Source organism: Macaca mulatta, chromosome 20 (genome assembly GCF_049350105.2).
Source record: "Macaca mulatta isolate MMU2019108-1 chromosome 20, T2T-MMU8v2.0, whole genome shotgun sequence".
Taxonomy (NCBI): Eukaryota; Metazoa; Chordata; class Mammalia; order Primates; family Cercopithecidae; genus Macaca; species Macaca mulatta.
This window is the reverse complement of record NC_133425.1, coordinates 54,536,872-54,553,195: the sequence shown is the minus strand read 5'-3', so window position 1 is coordinate 54,553,195 and position 16,324 is coordinate 54,536,872. Positions and strand designations below refer to the sequence as shown.

The window sequence follows — 16,324 nt, the reverse complement described above, 5'->3', positions numbered from 1 at the left end:
GGTGGGAGAGTAACACAGAAAATGTAATACATGTTTATCCCTCAAACTAAGGACCAGGGAAGGGAGGACCTGCTTGGATAACTCAGCTAATAAACACTGGAGCTAAGATTAAAACTCAGGTTTGATTCGGAGGGCATACTGAGCCTTCCTGGGAGACTGAAACCCCAAATCTGCCTAAAAGTCAGGGTAATTTGAGACCACATTCCAGTGAAGCAGGAAGGAGGAAGCTTACGCTGTTTAGATCCTGTCTGCCCTTTTTGGCGGGAGCTAAGTAAAGGAACATGAGACACGTCCACATACGTATTTATATTTACTCCTCTCAACGGATGGCGTCCAGAAAGAGCTCAGAGGGAGGGTTTGATTTAGCTGCAATCAGCTTGTTGCCACGTTCGCTCTGTTTAAAAAGGGCAAGCTATGTCTATCTGCTCCAGCCGTTGCCTGGTGTGCCAATTTGGTGAGGTTTATCATCTGTCTCTAATAGCAGTGGGCCCCAGAAATGGCACAGAGCAATTTTCTGCTTTCATTTCCGCAGCACTTGAGAAAAATCTGGGGGCAATTTTTTTAGTCTTAGGCAATATTTCTTAATGTGTTTATCTCTTAGAATTGCTGCTTAATTCTCTCCTTGACTCACTTTCAAAGCTCAAGGCAGAATCCACCATTCTGTAGCTCAGTTCTGACCAACAGAAATAAAAGAAGGTCAGGGGACTGAACAAGGAGCTCAGAGTAGGCGAACTGGAAAAGTGAGTCAGTTCAAATCACAGGGCGATATCTGGCTGAAGAATAGAGCTGCCTTCTATGTCCTTTTATCCAGTGCAGATTCGTCTGCAAAATTAGTTCCTTGACGAGTGTGAGTTCAGCACCTCTGAGTCTGGCATTTGTTTTGTCTTTGTCATAAAGGCTAACATTTCCACCCCTCTTTTTAAAGTTAAAAGTTTGTATAGTGGAAGTGTAGCGATCAATTTGTTCAAGCTGTCAGCATTTGGAGATAATCCCTACTAACTTTTCATCACCTACAGTCTCATATACAGACATATTTTCCATTGACACAGAAGTGGCACATACCATTTAACTTGCTACCTAATCATCCTTCAGAGTCACTTAGTTTTCTTTCTACTGCATATGTCTTAATGGCTCCACGATTCTGGTATTTTATTTAGCCAATCATCTGTGGTTGTGCACATATTTTTTGTTTACAAATCACTCACCCTGATATGGTTTGGCTCTGTGTCCCACTCAAATTTCATCTTTCATTGTAATCCCCATAATCCCATGTGTCACGGAAGGGAACTGGTGGGAGGTGACTGAAACATGGGGGCAGTTCCCCCATGCTGTTCTTGTGATAGTGAGTGAGTCCTCATGAGATCTGGTGGTTTAGTGAGAGTTTGACAGTTCCTCCTTCACACGCTCTCACCTGCCAGCATGTAAGATGTGCTACTTTCCCTTTGCCCTCCACCATGATTTTAAGTTTCCTGAGGCCTCCTAGCCATGCTTCCTGTTAAGCCTACAGAACTATGAGTCAATTAAACCTCTTTCCTTTATAAATTACCCAGTCTTTAGCAGCATCTTTATAGCAGTATGATAACAGAGTAATACACACACTTAAACATAACTATCTAAACAATACCCTTGTGGCTTAATACTAAGAATCCATCAAATAACTGACAGGCTTTTTTTCCTTTTCTCACAGAATGATATAGATCTAAGATTTATGTTTTCACAACCTGAATTGACCACAGCACTTTGAGCTCCACTTGAAGTTCCAAAGTGAAGCAACCTTATTCAGCCCTGCTGCAAATCCAGATGTCCCAACAACCCCTGATTTCATGGACCCAAATAGTTATCGTCATCTTAATGTCTGTCAATGGCATGGTTCCAGCCACAATGTGGAAATTTCTGGCTTGGTAACAAGGAGTTGCTGAACAAGTATTTTTAGGAAGAAAGTGAATTTCCTATATTGACGCATCTCATAAATGTTGGGGTGACACAATAAGGAAAGAAGGAAAGACATGTATGGTTGTCCCTCGGTATCCATGCTGGGTTGGTTCAGGGACCTCCCAAGGATACCAAATCTGCCAGATGCTCAAGTCCCTGATAGGAGATGGAGTCACACCCTATCGTATAATTTAAATTATTTTGGATTACTTAGAATACCTAATACAATATAAATGCTATGTAAATGATTGTTAATACTGTATTTTCTATTGTTGTAGTTTTGATACTTTCCATCTGAGGTTGACTGAATCCTCAGATGCAGAATCTGTAGACACAAAGGGCCAATTGTAATATGAAGGTAGTGGGTAGGTTAGGGGAGGGAGTGAGAAAAATGAAAGTAAAAGAGAGAAGTAAGAAGGGAGGAGGAAGGAAACAGCTAGTTAAGCATGTGTGCACGCGCTCTCTCTCTTGCTATCTTTCTCTCTCTCTCCCCCCTCAAAGTAGGCCTGGGGTCCTTTTAATAGAATGGTGAGATTCAACCATTGGAGCAGCTCCTAGAAACCACTGAATTCAAACCCTTCACAGAACAAATAACAAAACTGTGGACTAGAGGGAAATTACAAAGATTTTACAGCCAGCTTTTCCAAATCCCTACCTCACACTCTTCCCACTCTACCTTGCTACCTTTTACCAAAGTTTTAAACTATCATTTATGAAAAGCTATTAACATTGAGCCAGAACACTTTGCATATATTATTCTATTTAATATCACAACATTGGTTTTAAGTAGCCACTGGTGCCATCTGGGGGAAGGCTATGGACCCTCCCTAAGGTGGGGCCTGTTGGTGGGGAAGCTAGATTTGAATCCAAGCATTCTGTCACTTAAATACTTTCTCACATACTGTGATTTAAGCTCTACCTTCTCATTGATGATGTTAAGAGCAAAACCACAGATGTTCCTACCCAACACAATAAATAATGTTGGGCTTTTCTGGGGGATGTATTTTTTAAGCAATTCCAAAAGAGATATTCAGAAAATGCAAACTTTTCTAAAATAAAAGACATTTTACACAAATGGAAAATCTCCTGGGTATACGTATTATAATTTGGTATATGAAGACAAGCTTTTGACAGGAAAAGCAAGGCTTATTGCGTATTCATAATTCAAGAGTTACACCCAAAGACATGCAAGAGAGGGAAAGAGAGGACCAGCACTCACAGGAATTTATCAACGAAATTATATTATCGACTACACTTTGATTGAAAATCATCTATAGCACACACACACATGTCTTCTCTTCTTGGCTATCTTACATTTCCATTTAGGTACTTAGGGGGAAAAAAAAGGAGCAGAAAATGGTGACTGCAAACAGTCTGATTACCTTGACAACTGTTGTACAGCCTCTTAGGCATGACGCTCCTGCAAGCCTCTTCGGCAACCCCATGAAATCTGGAACATCGCTTGGTTCCACTACCTACAGGGAAATACAATTCTCGTCAGGAGTTACCTGCGGCTGATGCAGCTGACAAATGTTATCTAATCAAATCTATAAGCATCTCAGACAGGTGTGCCTCTCCGCCAGCCTAGGAAATCACCCTGAATAATTCATTATCTAATATGTTTCTCTAAGGCAACATACCTGAGGAAAAAAAAATAGCACGTTGTGACACTCTTTATGTAGCGAGAGGAAGGGAATTAGAATTCTCATAAGAAATATAACAAAATTCTTCTTTTTCTTCTGTTTAAGAAATTCTGTATTACAGATATATGGGCCTTGCCACTCCATAACCAACTTCCTAACTGATTGCCACACCATATTTTGGATCTCTCCTGCTTCTAAAATAATCCTCTTATTTAGTTTCAACCCATCTCTAAATCAACATCCTCTTACCACACTCAGCCTAGCCACAGACATGAGCACACTTGCTAGGTAACTCCTGTAGATGGTGCCTCAAGTTCTTTCCCTGCCCACAGAGGAAGAATGTCTAGAGTTCCCACAGCTCTCCTTTCTGTTCAGTTTCTTTCTTCCTATACATGCCCTGACTTCCCACTGCCGCAACTGCAATTCTGATTTGCTTTTGCTCTAACCCTCTGGATCTCAGAAAAGTGTGAGCATCAGATATGCTCCTGTCTCCTTAGGACCCAATACAAAACTATCTCCTATTATCAGTGATTCTCGAATGTTTGTGTGCCCCTGATGGGCTTGTTAGAACACAGATTGCTGGGCCCCCACCCTGGAGTTTCTGATTCCACGTTCTGAAAGAGATCAGAAAATGTGTGCATTTGTAACAAGTTCCCAGGTGCTGCTGCTCTGGGAATCATATTTTTAAGAACCCCTGAGTTTTATTAATGTTTCCTACACTGACCTGTTCCTAAGAATCACCTGCGAGTGCCTGTAAAAAAAGAATACAAAATTCTAGACTCCACTCCCTGTGGATTCCCATTCAGTAAATCTCTAGCTCTCCAGGTGTTTATTACAAACAGGCGTGTTGGAGATTTTACGATGTCAAGAGCCAAGATTAACTCCAAACCAGCAGCCTTAGTGTATTTACGATTTAGGGAGAAATGGTCAATCTGGGTGAGAAATCTACTACAATACATCTCTGGCATTCTCAGATTCACCATTTGTAGCTTTGACTATTCAGAAGGAACTGCACTAAATCATATTCTTTGAAGGCAAAGTTTTACGTCTTTCCTCCTAGATTTGCACAGAAAATACTAGTAGAAGAAAAGGAGAAAAAAAGTGGGGGCAGGGAGGAAGGAAGGGTGAAAGGAAAAAAGAGAGAGAGAAGGGAAGGAAGAGAAAAAACTCCCCCTCCTTGACCATACTTTAGTTAGGCTGCTTATCTCAACTAACCTTGATCTTGGCCTGCCCTTGGCAAGAATTCTCCTAAGTCAATTTGGGGAGAATTCCCCATCCTTGATATCTGATCGAGTTCCTCATACTCCATACTTCACCCTTGATGTCTAATTCCTTGGCCTCTCTTTAGCAAGAAACCTGTTAGGCCAGTCTAGCAAGCATCTGACTATCCCTGATGTCTCCTCTTGAGAATTTTCCATCCTCTGACCCTCTTGCCGTGCTCATTGGCCGTAAATCCTCACTTATCCTTGCTGTATTTGGAATTAAGCTCCATCTTTCTCCCCTATTGCAATAGTCTTGAAAAAAGTCTTTCTGACTTATTTTAACAAGCGTCAGAATATTTTTTCTTTAACAGAAGAAACAAAGGAGATAGGAAGAAAATAAGGCTAAAACATACACCAATTAGTAATTTTAACTCTCGTACCACAAGATCTGTGAGTAGGAGCGGCCAATCAGCCTTAGTGAATAGACTTCATTGGCTGTCTAGCTTCTTATCCTGGTGCTATGGTGTCCCAACTCAAATGCATTATATAGAGAGATAGATTAGTCTCTAAATAGTGGAATTTAGAGGCCAATGGTCTTTATTCATACAATTGTTGAGACTGTGATCACAGTGAACCAAAACCCTAGCTGACATTAGAACTGCGAGAAAGTTGTAAAAATGCATAATCCCAAGTCCAACCTCTCAGCAATGCTGATTTAATTGGTCTGCAGTGGAATCCAGGCATGGGTAGTTTAGGTGACTGAAATATATGGCCAAAGTTGAGAACCACTGTGATCTTAAAACCAGCATCTCTCGTGTGCATCAAGATGGAAAGAAAAAAGAGTAACTAAGGTTCCAACTCAGCCGTATTGTCCTACCTGTATTAATTGGGAAAGCCACTTAACCTTTCAAAATTTGTTTCATTATCTATAAAATGAGTATAAAATACCTACTGCATTCAATTAGTCATGAAGAGTAAAGGAAATAAGAGCATTCATTCACTTGTTCCTTCACTCTTTCATTCATTATTTTATTCATTCACTTTATAAATATTTCTTGATCACTCATCTCATGTCAAGCACTATTATAGGCCACATGGACAGTCCAGTGGCTGATATGGTTTGGCTGTGTCCTCACCCAAATCTCATCTTGAATTGTAGCTCCCATAATTCCCATGTGTTGTGGGAGGGACCCAGTGGGAGATAATTGAATCACGAGGGCAGTTTTCCCCATGCTGTTCTCATGATAGTAAGTCTCACGAGATCTGATGGTTTTATAAGGGGAAACCCATTTTGCTTGGCTCTCATTCTCTCTCTTGCCTACCACCACGTAAGACATCACTTTGCTCCTCTTTCACTTTCTGCCATGATTATGAGGCTTCCCCAGCCATGTGGGACTGAAAATCAATTCAACCTCTTTCCTTTATAAATTACCCAGTCTCAAGTATGTCTTTATTAGCAGCATGAGAACAGACTAATACAGTGACCAAGACAGACCAACACATTCCTGCTGTCATAGGACTCAACAAAATCCTAGAAATATAGTACATGATCAATAAATGCATATTACAATGGTTATCCAAACCAAAGATCATAATGGTTACTTGTACAACATGAAATGATAAACCAGAAGGCAATATGCTTTATGTATTTCAAAGGAACACTGAAATTAATAATTATAGTTGTTTCTATGTTTATAACTGATGTATTAATATGACCAATATTGTAAATTTGAAGGTCAATTTATTTTTTTCCCCTTTTCTGTCCATAACCCACAGGATGATAAAGCATGAGACTACAAAACTTAAGGATGGAAGGGGATTGTAGACATCGTTGAATAAAATCCCCTCCTCATACAGATGAGAACTCCAAAGACCTCTGAAGTAAAGTTCCCTTCTATTGAAATGCGTTAGCTCTTTCAAGTCAGATATGCAATGGTTTTTATCAGTGAATCCTTCACAGTGCTTGGTCAGTTATTTACAGATTGTAGGTTCTGAATAAATGTTTGTAGACTAAAAGAATGAATTAAAAATATGTAAATAAAAGTCAATGGTCATTTTTGCTCAAAGAATGCACATTGAATAATAGGCAGCAAAACAGGCAGCTTTTCAATATGGGGTTTTAAAGCATGATAAAAAGCCTATAAATATCTCATCTTCTCTGAAATAGCACCATACATAAGCATGGTATAGTATTAAATAAATTTGATAACAAATAAGTCCCTTTAAATATAAATTAATAAATTTCCTTTTCACATTATTTTTAACTATCTAGGTCCTTAGCCTTTACTTAACGATGATGCAGTTGATTAAATAAAATGAAAGAAAAATGAAAGTTCTTTCAGACATTAAAATGAATAATGAGTTTAGACTTAATCCAAAAGCAATTTGACTTTAAACATTCATATGAAATTAAATGAGCCATTGAATTTGCTATATAAGCAAGCATTAATCTTATCAAGCTATGAAAACTAGAAAGTTATACAGTGACCCATTAATTTCAGAGCCTAATATAAGGTCTGTTTAATGTCTATACTCCATTAAAAAGTCTTATTCCACAATATAAGTGCTTTTTCATAAAAGTTTAAACCCCAATTCATTTTTTTTTACTGCTCCAATCATGTCATAATCAACTCTGACAAGATTATGACTGCAAATTTGAATAAGATATGTAATGTCATGTGAAACAAATTTTGCTCATGGCCAGCTTCCATCAAAAAAGAGGACATTTATATCATTGGCAGAAATGTGTGCATACATTATTAAAGCCCACTCCTCTTCCATCCTGAGGTGTTTTCCTTGGATAAAGTCGTTTATAATTCTCCTATTAAGTAGACAGATATCCCTGTTACATAAGCAAAATTCTTTCATATAATCACCCAAGCCAAAAGCAGCATTCAGTGCACATGAATCATATGCCACAAGCAGATGTAATTCAATGTTGAAATCAAGTAACATATGTTTATTTTTACACATTTAAAATATTTCTCCACATAAAAAACTGTCATAATTTCATTGGAAATTTTTACATCCCAATTTTTAGCTCTATGTACAACCAGCCTGTTTTTACACTCAAATCCAGAGTTGGATAAAAATTAAAGAAGAAAGAGTAAAAGGGTAGCACTGTTGTATTTATTGCTTTATAAGATATTTAGTTAGATGACAAATCTATAATGCTATTCTACATGGCACCTCATCTTGAATGGCATTTCATTTTCATAGCATCGATGTTGAAAGATATGGGGGAAAGGGGAAAACAGGTAGAAAAAGTAAAATATAAATTTTTGCTGGCAGGCAGGGTCACTATTAATTTTATTATATGTCATGACAAACTGATCAATTATTTCATAATAATGAAGAGAGGTGGAATGCTTTGAGAATATCATCACAGTGATGTGGACCACATGTATTACTTACTACATTGTATTGGGATTAGATTAATAAATTACATAGTTTACATATCCTAAATCCTCATTAATAAGTATTAGCTCTTATTATTTAGAGACTGGTAATAATTCACAAGAGGCTTGATATTTGAAATTTACAGCAGTAAATTTAAATAATGAGGTCTATTATTAATGAAAAAGGATTTTGTGGTGCAAGATAGCAAACAACAGAATTTTTTTAACAAAATAAGCATGGTTTACAGCATAAATCTAGTCATCCTTGGGCTGGCACTCAAGGTCTCTATCATCTGTCTCCTAAATACAGATTATGGCTTTGTTGGTTTGGTGTTTTTCTGTGTCATTCATTCAGCCATGTAGTCATTCACATCATTTGGAATTTAATAGTTTAACCTCATCTCTGTGTTTAGTTACCTCTCCAATCTAGTGCGTGACTAGCTGCCAAAATGTTTTGGCCACTCAACACCTGCTTCAGCCACTATAGTGATTTCAGTGCTGCCCACCCAGCACTGCACAGCACTCTTGAAGGGAAACTTGACGGAAGCTAAACAAAGGTATATTTTCTTTGTGCTCATCACAAAACTTAAAGCTAAATTTCACAAGTTGTAGGTATTCACAGATACTTGATAATGGGCACATTGATCTTCTGAGTTCTCCTTATTTATTTATTTATTTATTTATTTATTTATTTTTGAGACGGAGTCTTGCTCTGTCACCCAGGCTGGAGTGCAGAGGCCGGATCTCAGCTCACTGTAAGCTCCGCCTCCCGGGTTGACGCCATTCTCCTGCCTCAGCCTCCCAAGTAGCTGGGACTACAGGTGCCCACCACCTCGCCCGGCTAGTTTTTTTTGTATTTTTTAGTAGAGACGGGGTTTCACCGTGTTAGCCAGGATGGTCTCGATCTCCTGACCTCGTGATCTGCCCGTCTCGGCCTCCCAAAGTGCTGGGATTACAGGCTTGAGCCACCGCACCTGGCCGAGTTCTCCTTTTTTAAAAGGTGGAGGTGTTGGGGGGTGGCAGGAACAGGGAGGGTGGCAGGAACAGGGTGTGGTGGCTCATGCCTGTAATCCCAGCACTTCAGGAGGCTGAGTCCAGTGGATTACTTAAGGTCGGGAGTTCGAAACCAGCCTGGCCAACATAGCGAGACCTCATGTCTACTAAAAATACAAAAATTAGCCGGGCATGGTGTCATGTGCCTGTAATCCCAGCTACTCAGGTGGCTGAGGTAGGAGAATCACTTCAACCTGGGAAGCAGAGTGGCAGTGAGTTGAGATGGCGCCACTGCACTCCAGTCTGGGCAATAAGAGTGAGACTCTATCTCCAAAAAAAAAAAAAAAAACCAGCAAGAAATTGGTTAAACATGAGTTTTGAAATTGGGTAAACATGAGTTTTGGAGTTTACATTTTTTTTAAGTAAAAGGGAGAACTGAGCATCCAATACACTTTTATCTGTGATGCCCTGGCAAATTATCGCAGTTGTCAAGAAGTTCTAATTTGAGGACTGAGTCCTCTTCCTGTTTTGGAGAAAACCCTCCTTTCACGAGTCTTAGTGGAATACAGAGCTGCCCAATATCCTGCCAGTAAGTGATCCCTTTTTCATAAGTTAGCCAGAGATGTTTCCTGGTATCCCCATCCTAGAACTCTAAGTGACAGGTTACCTCTGCTATACTCAATCTCTAAAATTAGGGATATCATGACCTGTACTGCCTACCTCATGGGATTGAGGGGATCAATGATATAACAAAATTACCTATATTGACATGCAGTTAATCTTCCACAGTCGTTTGTTCTTAACACTGGACATTTTCTGAAAACATTGAAGAGAAGGCCATTTTTAGAAAACCTCCTAGTTTTTGGTAAAAATAGAAATGATTTGTTCTCAAACTGTTATCATAAAGACTAAGTGAGATCATGTACATAAAAATAACTGATCATTGATTAGCATGTTATAAACACTCAAAAGTATTTTTCAACTTCAAACTTTATAACAATTATTGGCCGTCCAAAACCACAGAATGTCTATTTGAATATACTTCGCAATCACAATCAAAGCTGTATCAAAACAGAAATGATGTTTTTTGATAATAAGCTGGAAATATAGTCATGTCTTCCTGGCTTATGTTCTCTTATTAGCTGCAGGATTTTTTCAACTCACTTAACCTCTTTGATTCTCAGCTTCTTCATTTGTAAAATAGGTAATTATATTTACTTCTCAGAGTTACAATCAGGATTGAAATACACAACACATGTAGATATGGTTAATGAACTCTTACATATTATGCACAGACTATCATCATCATTAACAGCAACTTAATATTTACTGAGATGTATCTGCTCTAAGAACCATCATACGCACACACACAAATACACACACACACATTAATTTTGCTTAGCCACTATAAATATACCAGGCTGAAGAAAATTACATGTAACTATATATGTGGATATTACTTTTTCTTCTAACAAAATTCCCAGCAGCAAGAGACATTGCTAGAAATGTACTGGCCCCTTGCTTAGGATTGACAAGACAGTATTGCAAGGACTCCAGCAGACACCAGGAATTAAACTGACAGAGCCATGTTAATTTCAAGCTTCATTAGAACTTGGGTAAGCATGTCTACAGAGACCACCTGAGAGTAGGACACTCTGAGCCAAGCATGCATTCACCGTTAATCAACTCTGCGCAGGAAGAATTTTACCACAGCAATGACTCTCATTGTCATATGAACTTCTCATTTCGAATAGTTCAGATTTACTTTAGCAACTCAGTCTTGAAAATTATCCCAAATAAAGATAATCCAACTAAAGATACTACATTTGCCAGACTGTACCAACCAATATTTTAAAATAATAAACAGACAGATAGATGACAGATAGATCATAGATATAGATAGATGATAGGTGATTGACAGATAGATCGATACTGACCAAGAGATAGATTGACCATGCCTAGTAAAGTCTTACTACTTCACTGTAGGCTAAGTAAGCTGTGGAAAATTCCGTTGTTCCGTTTGTTCCAAATCAATTATTTCTTGAAAAAATGGCCTCTGAGAAAATGTACTTTCAACCAATAAAGCTTAAACTAAACAGTGTTGGAGGCAACTCATTAAACTTAACAGATTTCGAGTGAAACAACTTCCTTAATGTGGAAAATTGTAAGTAAATAATAAGGCAAAACCACAAGGAAAATTTAGACAATTTTTATTAGTCTTTCTTAAAGGCATCATAAATTATGTATTTTTAAAATAAAATTATGGAAATCACTTTTTGGCAAGTCCCTCTTAAATTCTCAAGTTAAAGGTACTCTTCATAAAAACCATCACTCTAAAAGAAATGTGTTAATCCAAGACTAGACATTCAAGGATGTTATCAGGGAAAATATCTTTGTATGAGAAAATGAGGAAAGGCCTAGATAACCTTAGAAAACCATCAGCACACTATGCAATCTGATCCCAAATGAAGGAAAGTAGGAGGGGATATTGGGTAGAGGCATCCTAGACTGCCCTGTCATATGACATTTTGGCAAGGCCACTGGGGAGTCCTCAAGCCAAAGTCATCATCAAAGGAGTCCCACGTCTCCCTGGAATGGGCCTGCCTTAGTGTCCTATCACATTCATTGGCTGGGAGCAGCTGGTGGGAAACATCTGTTCACAGGAGCTGCTATTGATTTCAGAGCACAATAACTGGTAACCTCGGTCAATTACTGTATTAGTCCATTCTCAACACTGCTGATAAAGACTTACCCAAGACTGGGTAGTTTATAAAGGAAAGAGGTTTAATGGACTCACAGTTCCACATGGCTGGGGAGTCTTCACAATCGTAACGGAAGGCAAAGGAGAAGAAAAGGCACGTCTTACATGACGACAGGCAAGAAAGCCTGTGCAGGAGAACTGCCCTTTATAAAACCATCATATCTTATGAGTCTTTTCACTATCATGAGAACAGCACGTGAAAGACCCACCCCCATGATTCAGTTACCTAATATTGGCCCCTCCCATCACACGTGGGAATTATGAGAGCTACAATTCAAGATGGGATTTGGGTGGGGACACTGCCAAACCAAATCAGTTACATTCAGAGATCTGTAAGGTACAGTCTTATGGCTGCCACATGAGGTAAAATACAGGTTTCCGGTTTTTTAAGAAAATTTTCTTTTTATGTATTTTATTAATATGATGATTAATGTGGAAAGCAGTTAGATAGTAATTAATAAATATTAAAAAAGGGGAAATATCTTAATTCTCTCCAAATCTTCAGCTACTGAGTTTTGAAACAATGGTTTGGTGACTGAGTAAAACATCCTCTTCCAACATCTCTCCCAGCTCCTTCACAAGGAGAAGGGTTATTAAAATATTTTGTCAATGTCTGGGACACAAATTGGGCTGTGTTTATTAATGAACAGGTAACTATTGCACTGAACAGTAATTCACATGGGTGTACCTCACGCTTATTTTTCATTTCCTTCCTCAGTGTAAATTGGTAAATTGACTATGAGACTCATCTCAGAGTATCTTTATCATTGTTTCATTCCCCCATGTATTGCATCAACCTATAGAGTTGATAATAAGGTCCTGTGCTCTAGATTTGGGATTCAGAGAAACTGGCAGTCTTGCATAAGCCTTAAACCTAAGACATATGCTCCAAAACTGCTTTCCCAAAATGCTGCTCTGAGGAGCAGTGAGCCTTGGCCTAACCAGCAATGCAGAGGCACTTTGTTTTCACTTCATATTATTCATTGTGTTCACTTCTTCTGCTGACGTTCAAAAAGGAGACTCCTGGAGGCATAATCCATTTCAGTACTGACCAAACTTAATATCACCCAAAAGCTTCAAAAATAAATAATATATAAATACAAAATTAAAATTATTAATACAACATAAAAACCCAATCCATATTAAAATGTTGTTAGCTATCTAAGACCATCTGAGACCCAAGTCAGTTTGACCACCTATGTTACTATAATGTGAGAATTTCTAGCATTTTGATGAGTTGAGAATTAATTATATAACTGATTTCTTATGTTTTCTTTTTTTAGATATTATTTAAAATATCCATATCTAATCAGTAGAACTTTCAAAACCAATAGAGTAAAAGGTTGGTATTTAAATATGTTTATCCTCTAAACAGGTGTTTTCATTGACATCCTATGCCCTGATTCACAAACGTAAGATCAATATAAAATTGCAGATCTTGAGGAAAAGGAGAATTCTAGGCTGGCGATGCACATGATAAATAGAAATACAATATTCACATATTAAAGCATAGTATTACCATGGGCCTTTGTTCACAGGGTACCCCCCAATTCTAGTTTTATACAACAGTTTTATGAATCTTCATAAATGGCTCTATATATGTGTCTGTATATGCACACACACCAATATATGTATGTGTACATACATATTACATATATACACATATATTATATACACACACCTATATAAGTTATATATACACACACTTCTTGATCTGCAGTCCAATGTTCTACCTCTGAGCTATACCCCCTCCTCATACCCACCTACCTAAGTTGCTCACAGCAATGTCCTTGAAAGTAGTCATTTCAATGGTTAAGTTACCTTTTGACAAGGCTACAAATGCCTAGCAGTATCTGTAGCCCTTGCGACACTACTAAACTAGATTCCTCAGACCCTACCATCAAAGTGAAGACATATGACTGAGTTTTGGCCAATGGAATATGTGTCACAGTTATATATGCCACTTCCAGGCCTAGACTCCTAAGACCAGTATTGGCTGCTGGAGAGGCAGAAGTGGGGTGGAAGGAGTCATGTGTGTAGCATTTGCTAATTTTCTATTATGTAAATACTTTCACCATGGCTAAATTCAAGGTACCAGCGTAACATCACTGACTGTGGAGTCAGGAGAAATGTATTAAGCAGTGCAGTTGACCTTTTGTATCCGTGGGTTCCACATCCATAATGTCAACCAACTGAAAAATCAAAAAAATATATATATATCTTAAACCCCAAAAAAGGCCAGGCATGGTGGCTCACGCCTGTAATCCTAGCACTTTGGGAGGCTAAGGCAGGCAGATTGCCTGAGCTCAGGAGTTCCAGACCAGCCTTGGCAACATGGTGAAACCTCATCTCTACTAAAAATACAAAAAATTAGCCAGGCATGATGGTGAACGCCTATAATCTCAGCTACTTGGGAGGCTGGAGCAGGACAATCGCTTGAACCCAGGAGGCACAGGTTGCAGTCAGCCGAGATCATGCCGCTTCACTCCAACCTGGGCAACAGAGGAAGATTCTGTCTCAAAAAAAATAAACAAAACTCTAAAAATACAAGAATTTAAAAATACAAATAAAGAAATACACTAAAATAATTTGCATAACATTACACTGTATTAGATGACTTAAAGCATACAGGAGGATATGTGTAGCTTATATGCAAATACTATGCCATTTTACACATGAGATTCGAACATCTCTGGATTTTGATATTTGTGGGAGTCCTGGAACCAATTCCCCGCAGATAGCAAGGGATGATTGTATTTCTGCCCTACAGATACAATAGATGTAAATAACCTCAAGACCATAGATAACAGCAAAATATAGTAATAGAATTTGGAAATGATGTTTTGTTTTTAATACGATTTATTATTCATAGATGTAAATAATTTAATTTTTCATAATGGTCATATTTAAAAACCAGCTCACAAATTTCCTAAAAATTTAGCAATTGGCTCTCACAAGCCGGCAGAGCCAGCTCCAGCATGTCACTGCTAAGGTCTTTCATGTGACACTGCACACACTCTTTTCTTTTCCTGTTTCCTAATCAGACCCCTGCCACGCCGCAGTTTCGGGGTCCACAGAACCATTAGGAGAGCCTGGTACCTGGCTGACTTCATGGAACAGTTCCCCCTTTCTTCTGATCCTGCTGACCCACAGTGGGTTGAGAGTAAGAAACAACGCTCCCTATGTTATGATACGTGATTGTGGGGCTATTTGTTGCTGCAGCTGGTACCAAAAAAAAAATGCATTCTTTCATGTATTGGTTTTCATGTTTGATTAATCTTCAAACCCAGCTGAGAATGTTTGGTGAAATATAGATTCCTGGATCCCTGGTGATCAGGACTTTGGGGTTGGAAAGACTCCCTGATTATCGGTCAGGCTCGGGAACTAGTGACGCAGTTAGTCCCACCTCTCCCCAGTTGTTTTTACTAAAGCATCCTACAGCTTTGCAGAAGGAAGGAATTATTTAAGACATATAGGTCATAATTAGAATAAGCCAATTTCAAATTTGAAATTTGTTCAAAATTTCTCTTTCATCTTCAATATTTATTCAAATTCAATATTTTGTTTCATGGTAAATCTGTGTTTTTGCTGTAATATATTTTTTAAGTTTCGAATTATTTTTCAGTTACGTTTCTTTTTTTTTTTTTTTTTTTTTTTTTTGAGACGGAGTCTCACGCTGTTGCCCAGGCTGGAGTGCAGTGGCACGATCTCGGCTCACTGCAAGCTCCGCCTCCCGGGTTCCCGCCATTCTCCTGCCTCAGCCTCCTGAGTAGCTGGGACTACAGGTGCCCGCCACCGCGCCCGGCTAATTTTTTGTATTTTTAGTAGAGACGGGGTTTCACTGTGGTCTCGATCTCCTGACCTTGTGATCCGCCCGCCTCGGCCTCCCAAAGTGCTGTGATTACAGGCTTGAGCCACCGCGCCCGGCCTCAGTTACGTTCTTGACTTCCTCCCTTTTCCTTTCAAAACCTGTGAAGTAACACTAATGCTTCAGAGAGACGCCTTGTGGTGTTAGGTTTTGAGAACCATATCATTATTCCACCTCCCTTTGGAAGTACCCCCAGTAAACAGTTAACCGAACTCTGGTTAAACACCTCCAGAGATGGGGGGCTTTTTTATTACTCCAGGCAAGCATCCCTTCCCATTATTAAATACCTCTCAATATCTGAGAGCTCTTCCTCATAATGAGCTAAAATCTAAATTTGTTATTTCAAGGAATCAGGTTTGTTCCTTTTGCCCACAAAAAGCAAATCGAATTTCTACCCATATGACAGTCTTTCATCCCATAGGACAGTTATCATGATTTGTCACTTCTGATTATTCAGTTCCACAATCCTAATATGGTCAAGATCATAGAGAAACAAAGAGAGGGAGCCACCCTGTCTGCCAAAGGAA

General features: G+C 38.7%; 1 long non-coding RNA gene across 1 annotated transcript in view; it reads right to left on the bottom strand.

Moving 5' to 3' along the window:
* Positions 1 to 16,324, bottom strand: part of LOC144338063 (uncharacterized) — a 175,663-nt gene that overhangs the window by 29,410 nt on the left and 129,929 nt on the right. The window contains exon 2 of the long non-coding RNA XR_013411836.1: positions 3,315 to 3,407. This is a non-coding gene — a long non-coding RNA (uncharacterized LOC144338063). The remainder of the gene's footprint in view (positions 1 to 3,314; positions 3,408 to 16,324) is intronic.